The sequence below is a fragment of the Ambystoma mexicanum genome, chromosome 2p (genome assembly GCF_040938575.1).
Source record: "Ambystoma mexicanum isolate Mex_15411 chromosome 2p, UKY_AmexF1_1, whole genome shotgun sequence".
Taxonomy (NCBI): Eukaryota; Metazoa; Chordata; class Amphibia; order Caudata; family Ambystomatidae; genus Ambystoma; species Ambystoma mexicanum.
Window position 1 is genome coordinate 631,496,530 of NC_090923.1, and position 14,895 is coordinate 631,511,424.

Here is a 14,895-nt window from a genome sequence, read left to right on the forward strand (position 1 = left end):
TTTCTTTCCTAGTTGCCATTTCTTTCAGTGGTATGATGCTTAAAACCACACTATGTCAGCAGTGGCAATGCTAAGGAGGGGATGTAGAAAATTCCACGAAAGAAAAACAACACACACACACACACTTTCAGCTTGTGCAACATTGCGTGGGCCTGTACATTTCACTGCGGAAAACCTATGCATCTCACTGAAAGGTAGCAGTCCTACCCCACTGAAAGCGGCGTGTGCATCCTAATGTCCATCTCAGTGAAGGAGATCATAGACACCCTTGTAGAAATAAAAACAGAGATATCAGTGGTCCTAGAGGGGGAAGAAGTGTCAAGGGTTTTTTCTGGTAAGGAAAGCTTTAGGAGCTTTGCAGGATTTAGGTTGGTCAATAACCTGAATCCCCGAAGTGTATCCCTTGCATACACTTCAAAATGGAGACCGTTCAGGGAACCCTTCCAATGCTGAGGCCGCACCTGTACCCTCAGCATTGGATCTCCAGAATGCATATCGTCTTGTGCCAATATCATCAGCTCACTGGAAACGGCTCTGAATCATACATTTAGGAAACCATCTACAGTTTGTAGTTGTTCCTTTTGGCCTAAAGATAGATCCTAGGTGTGTTCCCTTTTTACTGGCACCGGTGAAGAGCTTCCTGCTGATCTTTGTGTGTGGAAGACTTTCTTTTAAAAGTCTTCAGGTTGGTTGTGCACTTTTTGTTGACCTGAATTCCACCAGTTTCTTTTTGGCTTTGTTACGGGGGTCTCCCATAGCTCCTAACCCCACTACTCTCCTGCCCCGACATACACCTATGCATCCCCCTACTCCCCTGGCCCCGCATACACAAATACAAATACATTCAGATGTAGATGGTTTTGGTCAATTCAATCAAAAGTGCATGACCAAACGGCAGACTTTCTAAACTCTGGCTACTGCTTCCTGTACGTAGGAGTCCAGATACATTGGCATTTGGATGATTGGTTGCTGAGGAACGACCCAGAGGATGGGTTAAGATTAAATACATAGAGAGTGTGCCATGTGGAACAGCAATTGGGCTTCCTCACAAAAACTCAGAAGTCCCACCATACCCAAGTGGAGAAGATGCCTTTAATCAGGGCAGACGTTATTATTATTATTACTATTTATTTTTTATATAGCTCCACTTGCCCATGGGCCTTAGGGCTCACAAAGAACAGTAAAAGACAAACAAAACACGAAGGCAAAATATTGAGTCAGGGCGGGGGAAGCTGTAGAATCACGTTCTCCTCACTCTGGTTTGAGGTTAAACAGGTAGGTTTTCATAGCTCTCTTAAATTCTGTCAGGGATTGGGAGGCTCTCAGTGCTAGAGGAAGCACATTCCATTCTTTAGGTGCCAGGACGTCAAACCTGGTTCCTCCATATTTTCCCAGCCTGAACCGTGGTTGCTTAAATTTATGGCTGGCATTAGAATGCAAATGCCGGCTTGGGTGATTAACAGTCAGGCGGTCTGAGAGATATCGGGGGGCAGTGGTGGAACAGCATTTGTAGGAAAGTGCTAAAAGCTTGTGAGAATTCCTGTGCCTGACAGGAAGTAAATGTAATGCCCTTCTAGAAGATGTTATGTGTTCACGTTTAGATAAACCATAAACCGCTCGTACAGTGCTGTTCTGGGTGGTTTGAAGGAAATGGAGATTAGCTTGGGAAGTCCCGATTAGAAGGCTATTGTAATAGTCAAGTCTGGTATTTACTAGGGCTGTGGCCAAAAGCGATCTATTGCTGATAGAGATATAGGGCCTGATTTGTTTCGAGAGCTTAGTGATATAACCAGAAGATGATCGTATATGAGCCACATGGGACTTCATAGTCAGTTCGGCGTCCAAATGGACACCCAAGGTCTTGACACATCTGGTCACAGTAATCTTGCTGCCTGCGATATTAAAGCTTGCGTAGGCTGGATGCAATTTTTTTGAGCCACGGCCCAGTTGCCACATGAGAAGCTCTGTTTTCTCACTTTTGAGCGCAAGGGAGTTTGAAGCCATCCAGGACTGGATGGCAGCATAGACCCCAAACAAGGTCTCAGAGTCTTGAGATTAGTCACCCGACAGCTCTAGGACCACTTGAGTGTCATCAGCGTGGTTGGTATAACGGACATCCAAGCAGTCCAGAAGGTCGAGCAGAGGCCTGAAATAGATATTAGATAGAGATGTGGCTATGCATGATCCCTGTGGTACTCCGGCAGTGATGGTGGTGGCTGTAGATTGGGAATTCTCTACTACCACTCTAGTGATTGGAGGTCCCAGGAAAGAAGCAATCCAGTCACAGGCCCTGTCGGAACATTGAGCTAGACCTTTCAATCTGTCGACAGGTGTGGTCAAGATCGAATGCTACTCTCTTTCTCAAAGTCTCTGAATGAAGGCACAAGGGGTCATGGTGGCCAGGGTTTAGTGCAGTAGGCAAGACACTACAAAAACATCTAGTGAATTATCTTCTAGACACTGGTCTCCTGATAAAGGCAGCTACGAGGAGTTGACCTTGATTCTCCTGTAATAAAATCACTGGTGTAATAGTGGATGAACCATGTCATTCTAGAGAAGTAGACTCAATTGATTGCCACCACCTCATACTCTTAGACCTATTTTCCACCCAGAAGAACGTAATTGTCCACTGTTTGGCACCCAGTTTCTGGACCTTCTGGCCTTGGATTGGGTGGGATTCGTACATCTGAAGTAGCCCACAGCGCTGTAGTATGGCCACCCAATCCCCCTTAGTCCTAGAGTGCTCCAGAAAACAATCAGTCATTCTGGTTGTCCCACAAAGGCCGAGGACAATGTGGCGCCCTCCCCTGATGGTTCTAGCGGTGACAGAGTCACTGATTGCTCCAGTGTTTCCCACCCCCATTCCGACAGGAGACCCAGCTCGCTCACAGATTGAGCTCAGAATATTAGTTTGGAGGTTTAGTGGTGGGTCTGCTAGGCTTGTCATTAGTAGCCAGGTCTGTGGTACAGAGGGCAAAGTATTCCTACAGCAGCAGGTCCTATGTCAACCATAGGGCCTCATCTGTCCAACTGCGTGCTCCCTGCAGCTCAAATTAATATGGGTTTTGTTTGCCTCTAGACCGACCCTTTGATGGTGGAGTGTGAGAGCAGGTCAAACATCAGTGCAAATCTTTCCAGCTCTGAAGTGTGAAATATTTGAAAACACGAAAAGTAGGTGCAGCCCTCAACCCTGGTGATTCGTAAAGTGTATGCCATGTTATAGATGTCCATAATATGTCCTTGTTTGGAACAGAAATAAGGGTCTGTTTTAACGTGTGCAGTAAGCTGGCTTTCAACGCCCCACAGGGTCTCCTGTTTATCAGTTCTTGAGGGGATCCATTTTCCCAGCAACTGGCAGACTAGATGCCACACGTAGGGGCTCATTTTCAATAAATGAATATTTTGGCGTAGGAGAGCTGTTACGTTTGCACAGCAATGTAAACGCCGCCCCGACTCCACATTTGTGGGGTGAAAATGTAAAAGGCAAAAGGCAGCGTACAAGCGTGTCAAGTCGAGCTGTCGAGGCTGGTGATTTTTTGGGTGAGGTGCAGTACATGCTGAAGACAGCAACCTACACAGACGACATCTGAGCAGTGCTTGGTAACTGACCTTGTAACAGCTGTCCGAGATTAGAGTCTCACCTTTTAACTGCAGTGATTGGGGGCTGGCTGGTGGTCTTTGTGCGCTCAAAGATATGTGGCTAGAAATTCTGTATACCAGTCATTTTAAGATATTGGCATTGTGGTAGGTTAAGACATTATGGAAATGCATGCCTGTTTTAATTCTTACTTGTGATCAGTACAATTCTTTCATTGTGTGGCCTTTACAAGAAAGGTGAGAGCACATAAATGGGTGACATTTAGCTAAAGCATCATGGTGACATCGTAGTAGTTGTCTAACATCCAGGCCAAATGTTTATGATGTATTGATAAAGTGCTTGGCCGGATGAGGTAGTGCACTAGGGGCTGTGACAGTGGACATTACTATTGTAATTATTATTCTAATTGGGATTTTTGCACTGCGGCAGTTTACCAGCATAGTGGTGTCAAAGAGTGTAAACCTTGTCCGAGGTAAGGAACATTCTGTCCCTCCCAGGGAAAACAGGCTCCATGTCTGCTAGAAGGCATTGACCGCAAAATAGTGTGGCATAAGAAAATAACAGCAGAGTAGACTGTGGCATGAATGGGTGTGCATTTTAAGCAGGAAAGGTATGTAAGTGAGAGCTAGAAGAAAAGAAAGTGAGGTATTGTAAGTTTATATGCAAAGTGTGGGCGGGTGAGGGTCTCGAGAGGTACTTGGGCAATCCTAAGTATGGTGTGGGCAAGGTTTAAAAAGGCCAGACTAGGAGGGCTGCTCAAAGGCCTACGACACCAGAGTCCCAAGTTTATATGTGTTGCTTATGTGGAGAAAATGGAAGCCAGTAGAGAAGGTTAAGCTGAGAATGCGAGGGTGCGGAAGTGGGAGAATGCCAAAGGATATGGAAATAGTTCAGGATTGAGTAGATATTCTAGGAGCCCCCTAAGAGGATCAGTGGACGTTCTACACCTCCAAAGGTATTTAGCGTGTAAAAACATGTGATCATTGCTCCTACATCAAGAAAGTTCAATGAGTTTTGACGGCAATGCTGAACAGTCTTGTATACATGAAGCATTTTCAATTGAAGATCAGCAGGCCTCTCTGAACATGAGTAATTGCACATAATTTGGTAACACACTCTTGTGAGGTTGTTCATTGTGAATATTGGTTAAGATGCAGTGGTGCATTGGTGGTCTGTGGTGGCCCTATGTGCATGTGTAAATGCCATTGGTGGAATTGGGCGTCAAGGAATACAGACACAGTTACCTTTCATTAGTAGCGCCTCTAATCAAATATAGTGCTTGGTCTGGTTAGGGAAGGATAGAAAGTACTGGTAGGAGGGCTGCAGTGGACCACATTGCAGTCTCCAGTTTCCTTGTGAAACTCAACAGGCCGCGATAGGCTCTGAATCTGAGCTTCCAATGTGGAAAGAAAGGTGAGGCAGCATAGGCTTTGTGAGATTTGAGTTGTGGTACACCTGACTACGAACTCATGAGACAATATGTAAAACAAGAGTTGGCAAAGAGGTTTGGCTTTTGAGTAGGCACGGGATAGGCATTTTCTAAGCACCGCCATTATTGCACTACCTGGCCACATGATGGCAACAGGTGGAAAATGGTGTCAGAACCTGGGCATATTACGGCAGGGCCCGGCAAATACCGATGCCTATGCAAGAGCCACAACTGTTGGCTTTGTCAATGCTGGTTCTTAACATTAATACTTGCTTCAGTTAAAACACAATCCCCAAACACATATTTCTCTGTTGTAACATAACAGCTTCATTGGGCGGTGAATGTATGTATAAACATCACTGTATAAGGCATTCATAAAATAGGGACAGAACAAAATTAAGTAAAAAAAAAAAGAGAGAACAGCCAAAACAGAAAACTACAAATCACAATGAGTTTGTAGATAACAAATCAGAAATCCACAAAAGCGATGAAGAGCATTCAGCAGAACACAGATTGGTTCTAGGTAAACTGAGGCTCCAATGTAGGCGAATCATAAGAATGATAAACAGTACACAATCTTGGTGAGTTATAGAGAAAACGCAAGATGTGAATGTATACTTAAGCAACAAAAAAAACAAGTTAGGGGCATTTACTGCTTGATAACGGCCCACGGATCAAGACAGGGGCCTGATCACAGCATAGCCACCATTGCCCCCGCAGGTGGTGCTGCTGTCCCGGGGTATTACTTTAGAGAGGGGGCTGGCGGCAGGCGGACAAGCAGATGGGGGCCGGGGGCTGTTGTGTGTACCACTGGCGTATTCCAGGTAATCTCCAAAGAGAATCAGTGAGGAGGCAGGCCATTGGGGGAGCAGGAGATGTGTAGAGAGCCAGAAACATCGAGGTGTTTTAGATTGGATCTGAAATGGCGACAGAGTTGGAAGCTGGTGGTTGCAGCGATATACGTAGCAGCGCAGTGAATGGGCGCAAAGGAAGGCTACGGAAGTGATTGACATTCTGAAGGTGACGAGGGGAGAGCACGGCGAATGGAGGAGGCACCCCGATAACCGGGGCAGGGGCCTTCCTCCTTTACGCTCTCTTCCCCCTCCCCCACAGGGGCAGGGGAGAGGGCGGCAAAGGAGCCAGAGAAAAGGGCGCCAAGAGCCCAGGAAAGCCCGCGAAGGGCAACAAAGGAAGGGGGCGGGGCTTGAGGCATAAAGGCGGCGGGCGCCCGGCACAGGATCACTTGCAGCTCTTCCAGCAGCCGGGCGCCCGCCAAGGATTTATTTTTACATATACATAACCACTGTAAACAGGTATTAAAAATTAGTTCCAAAAGGTGTGGCGACTGCTCCTCGTCCTGCTTCCCCCTTTACCTCCATATTGTTTGCAGGCACAACTCCCCCAAGGCCTTCGAGTCTGAGAAATCGCCTGCCCCTGCAGGTCTTTGCGGACTGGGGGAGCGCCGTTTGTTGGGGGGAAGTTGAGCCCCAATTGCTACCGCCAGACACCCCCGCCGTTTAGGCTCCCAGGAGGCGCTGTCTAGAATGGGCGAAGCCCCTTCCGGTTTAGCAATGGCTCATTCGGAGTCTTTGTCTTATCATAAGTTGCCACAACCCGCCTGTCCATCCTGCGACAACGACGTCCAGGCTCTGTCATAACTGTAGGGTGGGAGGGTGGGAAAACGAAGTCCTCCACTTTTGGCGGGCGCCCAGCTGCTGGAAGAGCTGCAAGTGCCCCTGCGCCGGGCGCCCGCCGCTTTTATGTCCCAAGCCCCGCCTCCTTCCTTTGTTGCCCTTCGCGGGCTTTCCCGGGCTCTTGTCGCCCTCTCCTCTGGCTCCTTTGCCGCCCTCTCCCCTGCCCCTGGGGGGGAGGGGCGAGAGAGCGTCCAGGAGGAAGGCCCCTGCCCCGGTTATCAGGGTGCCTCCTCCACTTGCTGCGCTCTCCGTTCGTCACCTTCATAACCTGGGCATTTGTCCAATAGCTATGCCGTTGTATCCAACATTACCCATTTTGTCAGCCCCTTTCGTTTCCCCTCCAGTAAGGTGCTGCATGAGACATTTCCTTTGATTTGGCATAACAAGGCCGCAGATTTATTTTTACATATACATAACCACTGTAAACAGGTATTAAAAATTAGTTCCAAAAGGTGTGGCGACTGCTCCTCGTCCTGCTTCCCCCTTTACCTCCATATTGATTGCAGGCACAACTCCCCCAAGGCCTTCGAGTCTGAGAAATCGCCTGCCCCTGCAGGTCTTTGTGGACTGGGGGAGCGCCGTTTGTTGGTTGGGAAGTTGAGCCCCAATTGCTACCGCCAGACACCCCCGCCGTTTAGGCTCCCAGGAGGCGCTGTCTAGAATGGGCGAAGCCCCTTCCGGTTTAGCAATGGCTCATTCGGAGTCTTTGTCTTATCATAGGTTGCCACAACCCGCCACGCCAAAGGTTGGTTACCGCCCACCGTGGCTCCCCCTTTTCCTATTTTGTAGTTCTAGCAGTTCTGAGTACACCTTGCTGCCCGGTGCAACTCCGTCTATCCTCCTTTGACCAGGGATTTCACCTTTGCCCGTTGTGCCTGATCTAGGGATACTTCAGTCCCCTCCCTCTTTCCGTCATACCTTGACCTGCTCTTGCACAACCGGCTCCCGGTTTGACCACCACTTTGAGGCCAACTGCCTCCCCTTTCCTCAAACCATCCCTTGGTAGCCCCAACTCTCTCAACCCTCCGTGCCTGCTATCCCCCTGCCCCTGCAGGTGATTCTGGGCTGAGAGAGAGCCATTTGTTCGAAGAAGCGGAGCCCTCGTTGCCTCCACCAGACGCCCCTGCCGTTTTAGGCTCCCAAGAGGCTCTGGCCCGACTCCATTTCTCGCATAGTCCAACCACCTCCTTTGTAGACACCGCTCTCTCAACCCTCCATCCCTGATACCCACCTGCCCCTGCAGGTGTTTTGGACTGAGAGAGCGCAATTTTCTCGAGGAAGCGGAGCCCTCGCTGCCCCCACCAGACGCCCCTGCCGTTTTAGGCTCCCAAGAGGCGCCGGTCCGACTCCGTTCCTTGCCCAACCGTCTCCTTCGTGGACACAATTCCCTGCACCCTCCGTGCCTGATACCACCTTGCCCCTGCAGATGTTTTTGGGCTGAGAGGGTGCCATTTGCTCGAGGAAGAGGAGCCCTCGTTGCCACCACCAGACGCCCCTGTTCTTTCAGGCTCCCCAGGGGGGCTGGTCCGACTCCGTTCCGTGCCTTGCACGACTCTCTCAACCCTCCGCCCATATCTAAACAACTTCAGGCCATGCTACAGCCTTCTGCCGAATTGCATTCTGGTATTTGTAGTTTCGTTATCCAGAAGTGGGGCTTATTTGTATCCATACAACCTATACTATTAGCCATAATTTTATTATCCACCCGCCATGTTTCCGCTAATCTTTCAGTAATTGTGCCTCTTAAAAGAATGTTAAGTCCCGTGGCACGCTATCTTGCCCTAAAGACGTAGAAACCCACTTTAAGAAACCTTTACTCGGTCCAGATGCACCCTAACATTTTTCTTGGATGTTGCATAAAAGTCCAGACACGCGAGTTCCGCACGCTGCTGTGCTATGGCAAGTGTACTTAACTATTCACCTCCCGCGGGAGGGACCAGTGACTCACTACGCGCAGCAGTGCCCCCCCCACTCAACAGTACCCGGGGCTGTCCCCCCAATTGCCTGGCCATATGCCCCCCTGCCGTAAAGCCAAGCTGATCAACCCAGGAGATATACCCGCACCCATCTCTCAAACCCAACAGTTGTGGGCTGTGTATACGCCTAAGGGATACGCCAGGCACAATCCCCTGGCCATGCACCCTTCTTGCACCTGCTACCATCGATGGCTAGTAAATACCCCAATATTCCATGGCCTTGTGCGTACACCTGTTACCAACAATGTACAGTAATACCACGGGCAACCATATCCCGTGGCCATGCACTTACACCATGTTTGCACCTACTAACATCAATGGTCAGAAAATCCCTATTCGTAGCAAGTATTCCCTATTATTCGTGTGGACATTACTGGAAACCAACTCTGATTACTTTTGTTTTTTGGAAAAACCAATCCCATGCCTGTGTAATGAAAGAAAATGTCTTCACTGCAAAGCCGCCATTTTTCCATTTCCAAAACAATAGAGAGCACCTTGACCAATGCGTAGCAGCTGCATGCAATCCGCCTTACTTAGAAATGCACATGGCAAATGCCTAAACGCATTCTGGGACTTAGTCTTGCAGGTATACAGGGCACTAAACAATATCCTGCCCGAGAGCGAAAAGGGCAGGCCTGTGCGTGCCTTTGTGGGATGGTCTTGGAGCCAAGGAAGGTCCAGGGCGTGGGTGGCTTACCACCTGGCGGCGATTGCGCAATTCTACAAATTAAGGGGCATGCCTGACCCCACCAGGGAGCATTATATTGTCATGGCTATGAAGGGTTGGGCCAAGCAGGTGATGGCGAAACCCGACGAGAGACGGCCCAAAGATGTGGGGAAGTTGCACAAATTGATCAGGAGCTTGGGGGTGGTGTGCAGGGACGAGTACGAAAAAGGATTGTTCGCAGCAGCCTTCTCTCTGGCATTTTTTGGGGCTTTAAGGGTAAGCGAGCTGGTGCCAGCCAACAAGAAGGGTAAAGGTTTGAGTTTCCTGAGGAGCTGTGACATAAGGGTACAAGGGGAACGGTTATGCATATTTCTGAGGAGGTCTAAGACCGATCAGATGGGGAAAGGCAGAATGATCACGTTAGGGAGTATCCAAGACAGTCCGGTCTGTCCAGTAGGATGCGTGAGCAGGTATGTGAGTCATAGGTGCCACACAGGAGACGAGGCCCCTTTTCTGGTACACAACGACGGGTCAGCACTAAGCCTATTTCAGTTTAAAAGGGTGTTGGACAGGACACTGGGGGAGGCGGGGTTCTCAACAGGGGTTTTTGGGACACATTCATTCAGGATAGGGGCCGCCACAACTGTGGCTGGGATGGGCCTGGGAGCGGAGACAATCAAACAGATTGGGGGCTGGAGGTCCGGTTGTTTTAAGCGGTATGTCAGGCCTGATAAAATGTAAGACTAACAATTCCTCCCTCCTGTTTCCTCGCAGTAGCACCAAGGCGGGGAAGGCGGCGGTCTGCCTGGGTGGTGGGCCATTCGTTTGTGTCGAGGGCCAAGGGAAGCTGGTCAGCCAAGCAGGAGGTGCTGACCGCCGGGGAATATCGGGTGCAGTGGCACGGAGTGCCGGGCATGAAATGGGCACAGTTACAAGGGCACCTACGCAGTCTCCTGAGGGGCCACCGGAGGCCTGATGTATTGGTGGTTCATCTCGGCGGCAATGATTTGGCTGAGTTGGGGAGGGGGATCTTTCTCAGGGAAATGATGTCTTCATTGCAGGATCTAGCGGCTGAATTGGGGGACACGGAAATCGTGTGGTCTGAAATCATCTTGAGGTGCGAATGGAGGGGCGCCGAGAGTCAGGCAGCCGTTGAAAACTCAAGGAGGAAGTTGAACTGGGCCATGGCTAAGTTTTGCAAAGGGAGAGGCCTTCAACATATCAGACATGGTTTGATCAATCTGAAAAACAAGGAGTACTACTTGAAGGACGGGGTGCATTTGTCGGAGCAGGGAATGGATCTGTTTTTCTGCACGAAACTACTGGAGTTATAAGCTAGGAAAGGGGGGAGCCACGGTGGGCGGTAACCCACCTTTGGCGTGGCGGGTTGTGGCAACCTAATATAAGACAAAGACTCCGAATGAGCCATTGCTAAACCGGAAGGGGCTTCGCCCATTCTAGACAGCGCCTCCTGGGAGCCTAAACGGCGGGGGTGTCTGGCGGTAGCAATTGGGGCTCAACTTCCCCCCAACAAACGGCGCTCCCCCAGTCCGCAAAGACCTGCATGGGCAGGCGGTTTCTCAGACTCGAGGGCCTTGGGGGAGTTGTGCCTGCAATCAATATGGAGGAAAAAGGGGGAAGCAGGACGAGGAGCAGTCGCCACACCTGTTGGAACTAATTTTTACCTGTTTGCAGTGGTCATGTATATGTAAAAAAATAAATCTGCGGCCTTGTTATGCCAAACCAAAGGAAATGTCTCATGCAGCACCTTACTGGAGGGGAAACGAAGGGGCTGACAGAATGTGTGAGGTTGGATACAAACGGCATAGCTATTGGACAAATGCCCAGGTTATGAGGTTTATCGAGAGTTTTACCAATCAGGATTGAATATGCCGCTAAACCAGGTACTACTGGTTATGAGACAATGCCATCAGCATAAGGAAAGTAGGTGTGACATGCAGAAAAGGGCGTTCCAGCCCTGCAGGGGCTGGCGGAAATCTGAGTAACTCCATTGTGGGAGCAGAAGGGAGTGGACGGAAACAGCTCGGTCTCGATCATTAGATCAGTATAAAGCAGCTGAACTGGAATAGGTTTGTAACTAGTTCAGCTCAAGAGACGAAATGTAGAGTTGACGTTGTTAAAATCTTTCTATGCAGTAAGCAATTAGAGCTGGTGGAGTTCAGTTCCCATGATCTCGGGAGGATAACTCAGCGGCAACATGCTCGCCTTGGAAGCAAGACAACAGGGAGCACCACAGGTTCGATCCACAGGTCCACGCTTAGAAACGTCTGGGTAGTAAGCGCGTTATAAATAACCTATCATATAATATCATGAGGAGATGGGCTTTTTATTGGTTTAACAAGGAGAAGGGCATGATGATAAGACCAGGAACACTTTATGGAACAATTTGAAGGTTCTGTTGTAAAGTCAGGGACAAGCAAGGATTTCCAACCTGCCAATTTCACAGATTCCCTGCTCACATTCTGCCCTGTAAAAAAAAAGCCTTACACCCCGAGACTCTTGAAGTAGGAGTAATGTGTTCCCCATTATTTGAATTTGAGAGAAACATGACTTTTAGGGAGTAAACATGTTAATCCCATTCCTAGTAGCTGACATATTCTCACGTTCTTTCAACGTGAGAATATGTCAGCTACCAGTTTTTTCTCTGCTATTCAGAACGGTTCTCTCCGTGCAAAATCGTCAATCACAAACAATACATACAGAGTATAAATCTCACTTTTACCCGGAAGAGGGCGCTGCTGTCAGCTATGTTCTTCAAATGACAGAGATCCAAGGTACTTTGGCATCTGGCTGCCTCGTGCCTGTCCGTGTTTCCAGTGTGGGGTGGGGGTGATGGTTTGAAGGATGTGGTAATTGAACTTTCCCTCCCCCTCATCAGCCCCCTCTCCTTCTCGTCAACATCGTCTTCTTTCCCCCATTTCTCCTGCGACCGTGGGTGCCAAGGCAAGCACGCGTCGTTTCCGCGTATGTGCATATTACAAGAAGATCGAGCAGTGCAATCTGGGGAAAACCAGACTTATTGGTTTCCTCATAGTGTGTTACAATGGCATCCATGAAGAATTGAAAGCTTCCTAAAGGTTTCTATTCAACACTCCTAGTCAATCAAACATACACATAGTTTCGGCCATAGGAATTAGCAATGATATTAATGATCACAACAAAAATAAACGCAACGTAACGTAGCACAAAAGTAGAATACACACCAGGGTATCAAGCAGAATGGTAGCAAAATAAACTCTTAAAAGCAACATTCAGCAACTTTCGCCCCAGCTTAGTTACAATCGCTTCTACAAAATGGCTGCCACTATAACAGAGCTTCCATCATGATGTACATTTTCGCATCACAGACCAGCTACTTGATACCAGGATCCCTCCAGTATGTATCTTCAAGAGCTGTGTCAGAGACCCTGAGCCATTGCCAGTCAGACATAAAAACTGCTCGAAACATGGGAACGGATTCTCAGATTACTACCGTTTGCAGCTGGAACAGATAGTTATATTGAAAAAAAACATAGAACCCAGGTCCGCTTTCATAAAGGAGGTTTTCACGAATGGCATCCAGTCACCAGCGATTCCTCCCTCCTGGAAGAAGGCGATCGTGGTGCCGATCTTTAAGAAAGGCTCTAAAGACAATCCTTCACACTACCGCCCAATTGCGTTGTTGGACTCCATAGGAAAACTGTTTGGAGCTCTGATCCTGGACACTCTACAAACTTGGCTGTGTACGTCCGCTTTGATGGATCCCTTACAGGCGGGTTTTGTAAAGAACATCGGTACGACAACAAATATTTTGGCAGTGAGTGTATTTAAAGCCAAAGTCATGGAGGGCCGTCCTAAAATCTACATGGCCTTTATTGATTTGGTCCAGGCCTTTGATCAAGTAGATAGATCCATCTTGTGAGCCAAATTACATCATCATACCTGCCCTGCTGAGATCTTGGACCCAATAAAGGCCCTGTACACTGAAACTTCGATGTGTGTCCGCCTGAACAACCAAGTCCAACTTTCCTTGTGGATCAAGACAGGGAGAGGGGTTAAACAAGGCTGCCCTTTGGCCCCAGCACTATATAATGCCTATACGGCCGACTACAAGGATTGTGAGGTTAGAGTTTGTTGTTTTCTCACCACATTGGGAGAGAGCAAAATATCAGATTGCTGTATGCAGATGATATTATTTTCATGGACCTCACGCCGATTGGCCTACAGAGGCAGATCAACAATCTAGATGCCTACCTGAAAGAAAAGCACCTCCTGATGAATCGTGAAAAAATCAAAAATCATGACACTGGGAAAGAACACCAGGAACACGGAGAAATTCACTTGGTCAGTGGGCAATCAATAACTGGAAATTGTAAATAACTTCAAATATCTCAGCATTATCTTGAATAAAAGCGGTAAAGAAGTGCCAATGCAGGACAACATATTGACCAAAACCCGCCTCCTAATTTCTCAGTCCCGAGCAGTGTAAAATTTGGGCGCTTCACACTGTCCCCAGTACTAATATTCTACAAAACGAAAGTTGTACCTAGTATAACTTATGGGGCCGAAGATTTACCTGAACTCCCGACAAATTTCTGGCCGAAAGTTGAAGGACTTTATTGGAGAAAGGTCCTTAACCTCCCACAGTCCCTTCCTATCGTTCTGATTAGGAGGGAGCTTTCACTCCAATCCTTGGAATCAATTGTGGCACGGAATGAAATCATGTTGTATCGTATAAAACCCTGCTACCCTGCCCCCCACTGATCCTGAAAGAATTACATCAGGAAATACTTGCAGGGTCTTGTAAGATGCTTCAGGACTGGGTTGGAAGGCTTCAAATTTTTTTGCATTGGGTGGGCAGCTCAAGCAAAGAACTCATCCAGAATCCAGAAAAAGCAAAACAGCGTATCCTGGAGAGAGACTGGATTGACACGCTGGAAAAATCAGCAGCTTCTAAATTGACACAAGACTTGCCCCCCTTCTGGACCAAAGCAAATCAATCAAAATCTTATTTGCTAAAATGTCAGAACAAGAAACTGTGAGAATTTCTTGAGAATTCGTTTAAACCTCTTACCCACGAGGGAAGTACTGTCAAGAAGGAAACAATCTGAAGTAAAAACATGCAGATTTTGCGAGCCTTCAGATGCGTTGGAAACCATCAAACACCTATTATTACACTGTTTGGGGGTATCAGCCGCCCGTTCTACACACCTTGGACACTTGTTTTGCAATCTAAACTTCTATGATGAAGGGGAATGGTGGAGCCGCTTAATGAGTTGGGAAAAGACGTCCTGGGTTATTGCGGTAGCTGGATTTTTCCAAGCCATCAGCTTCCTAACCTGATGGACACGGGTCATCTAAACTTATTTTCTCTTGACTACTGACATTGGGAAAGCCTGGGACACAGGGACTTCCAAAGGAAGAAATGCTATTGTTTCTTGAGGGGAAAAGGCTCTTGTAAAAATTGTTTCTTTTTAACAAATAAATCAAGTAATAAAAGAAAAAAAAAAATAAATGTTCTATTGCTACCA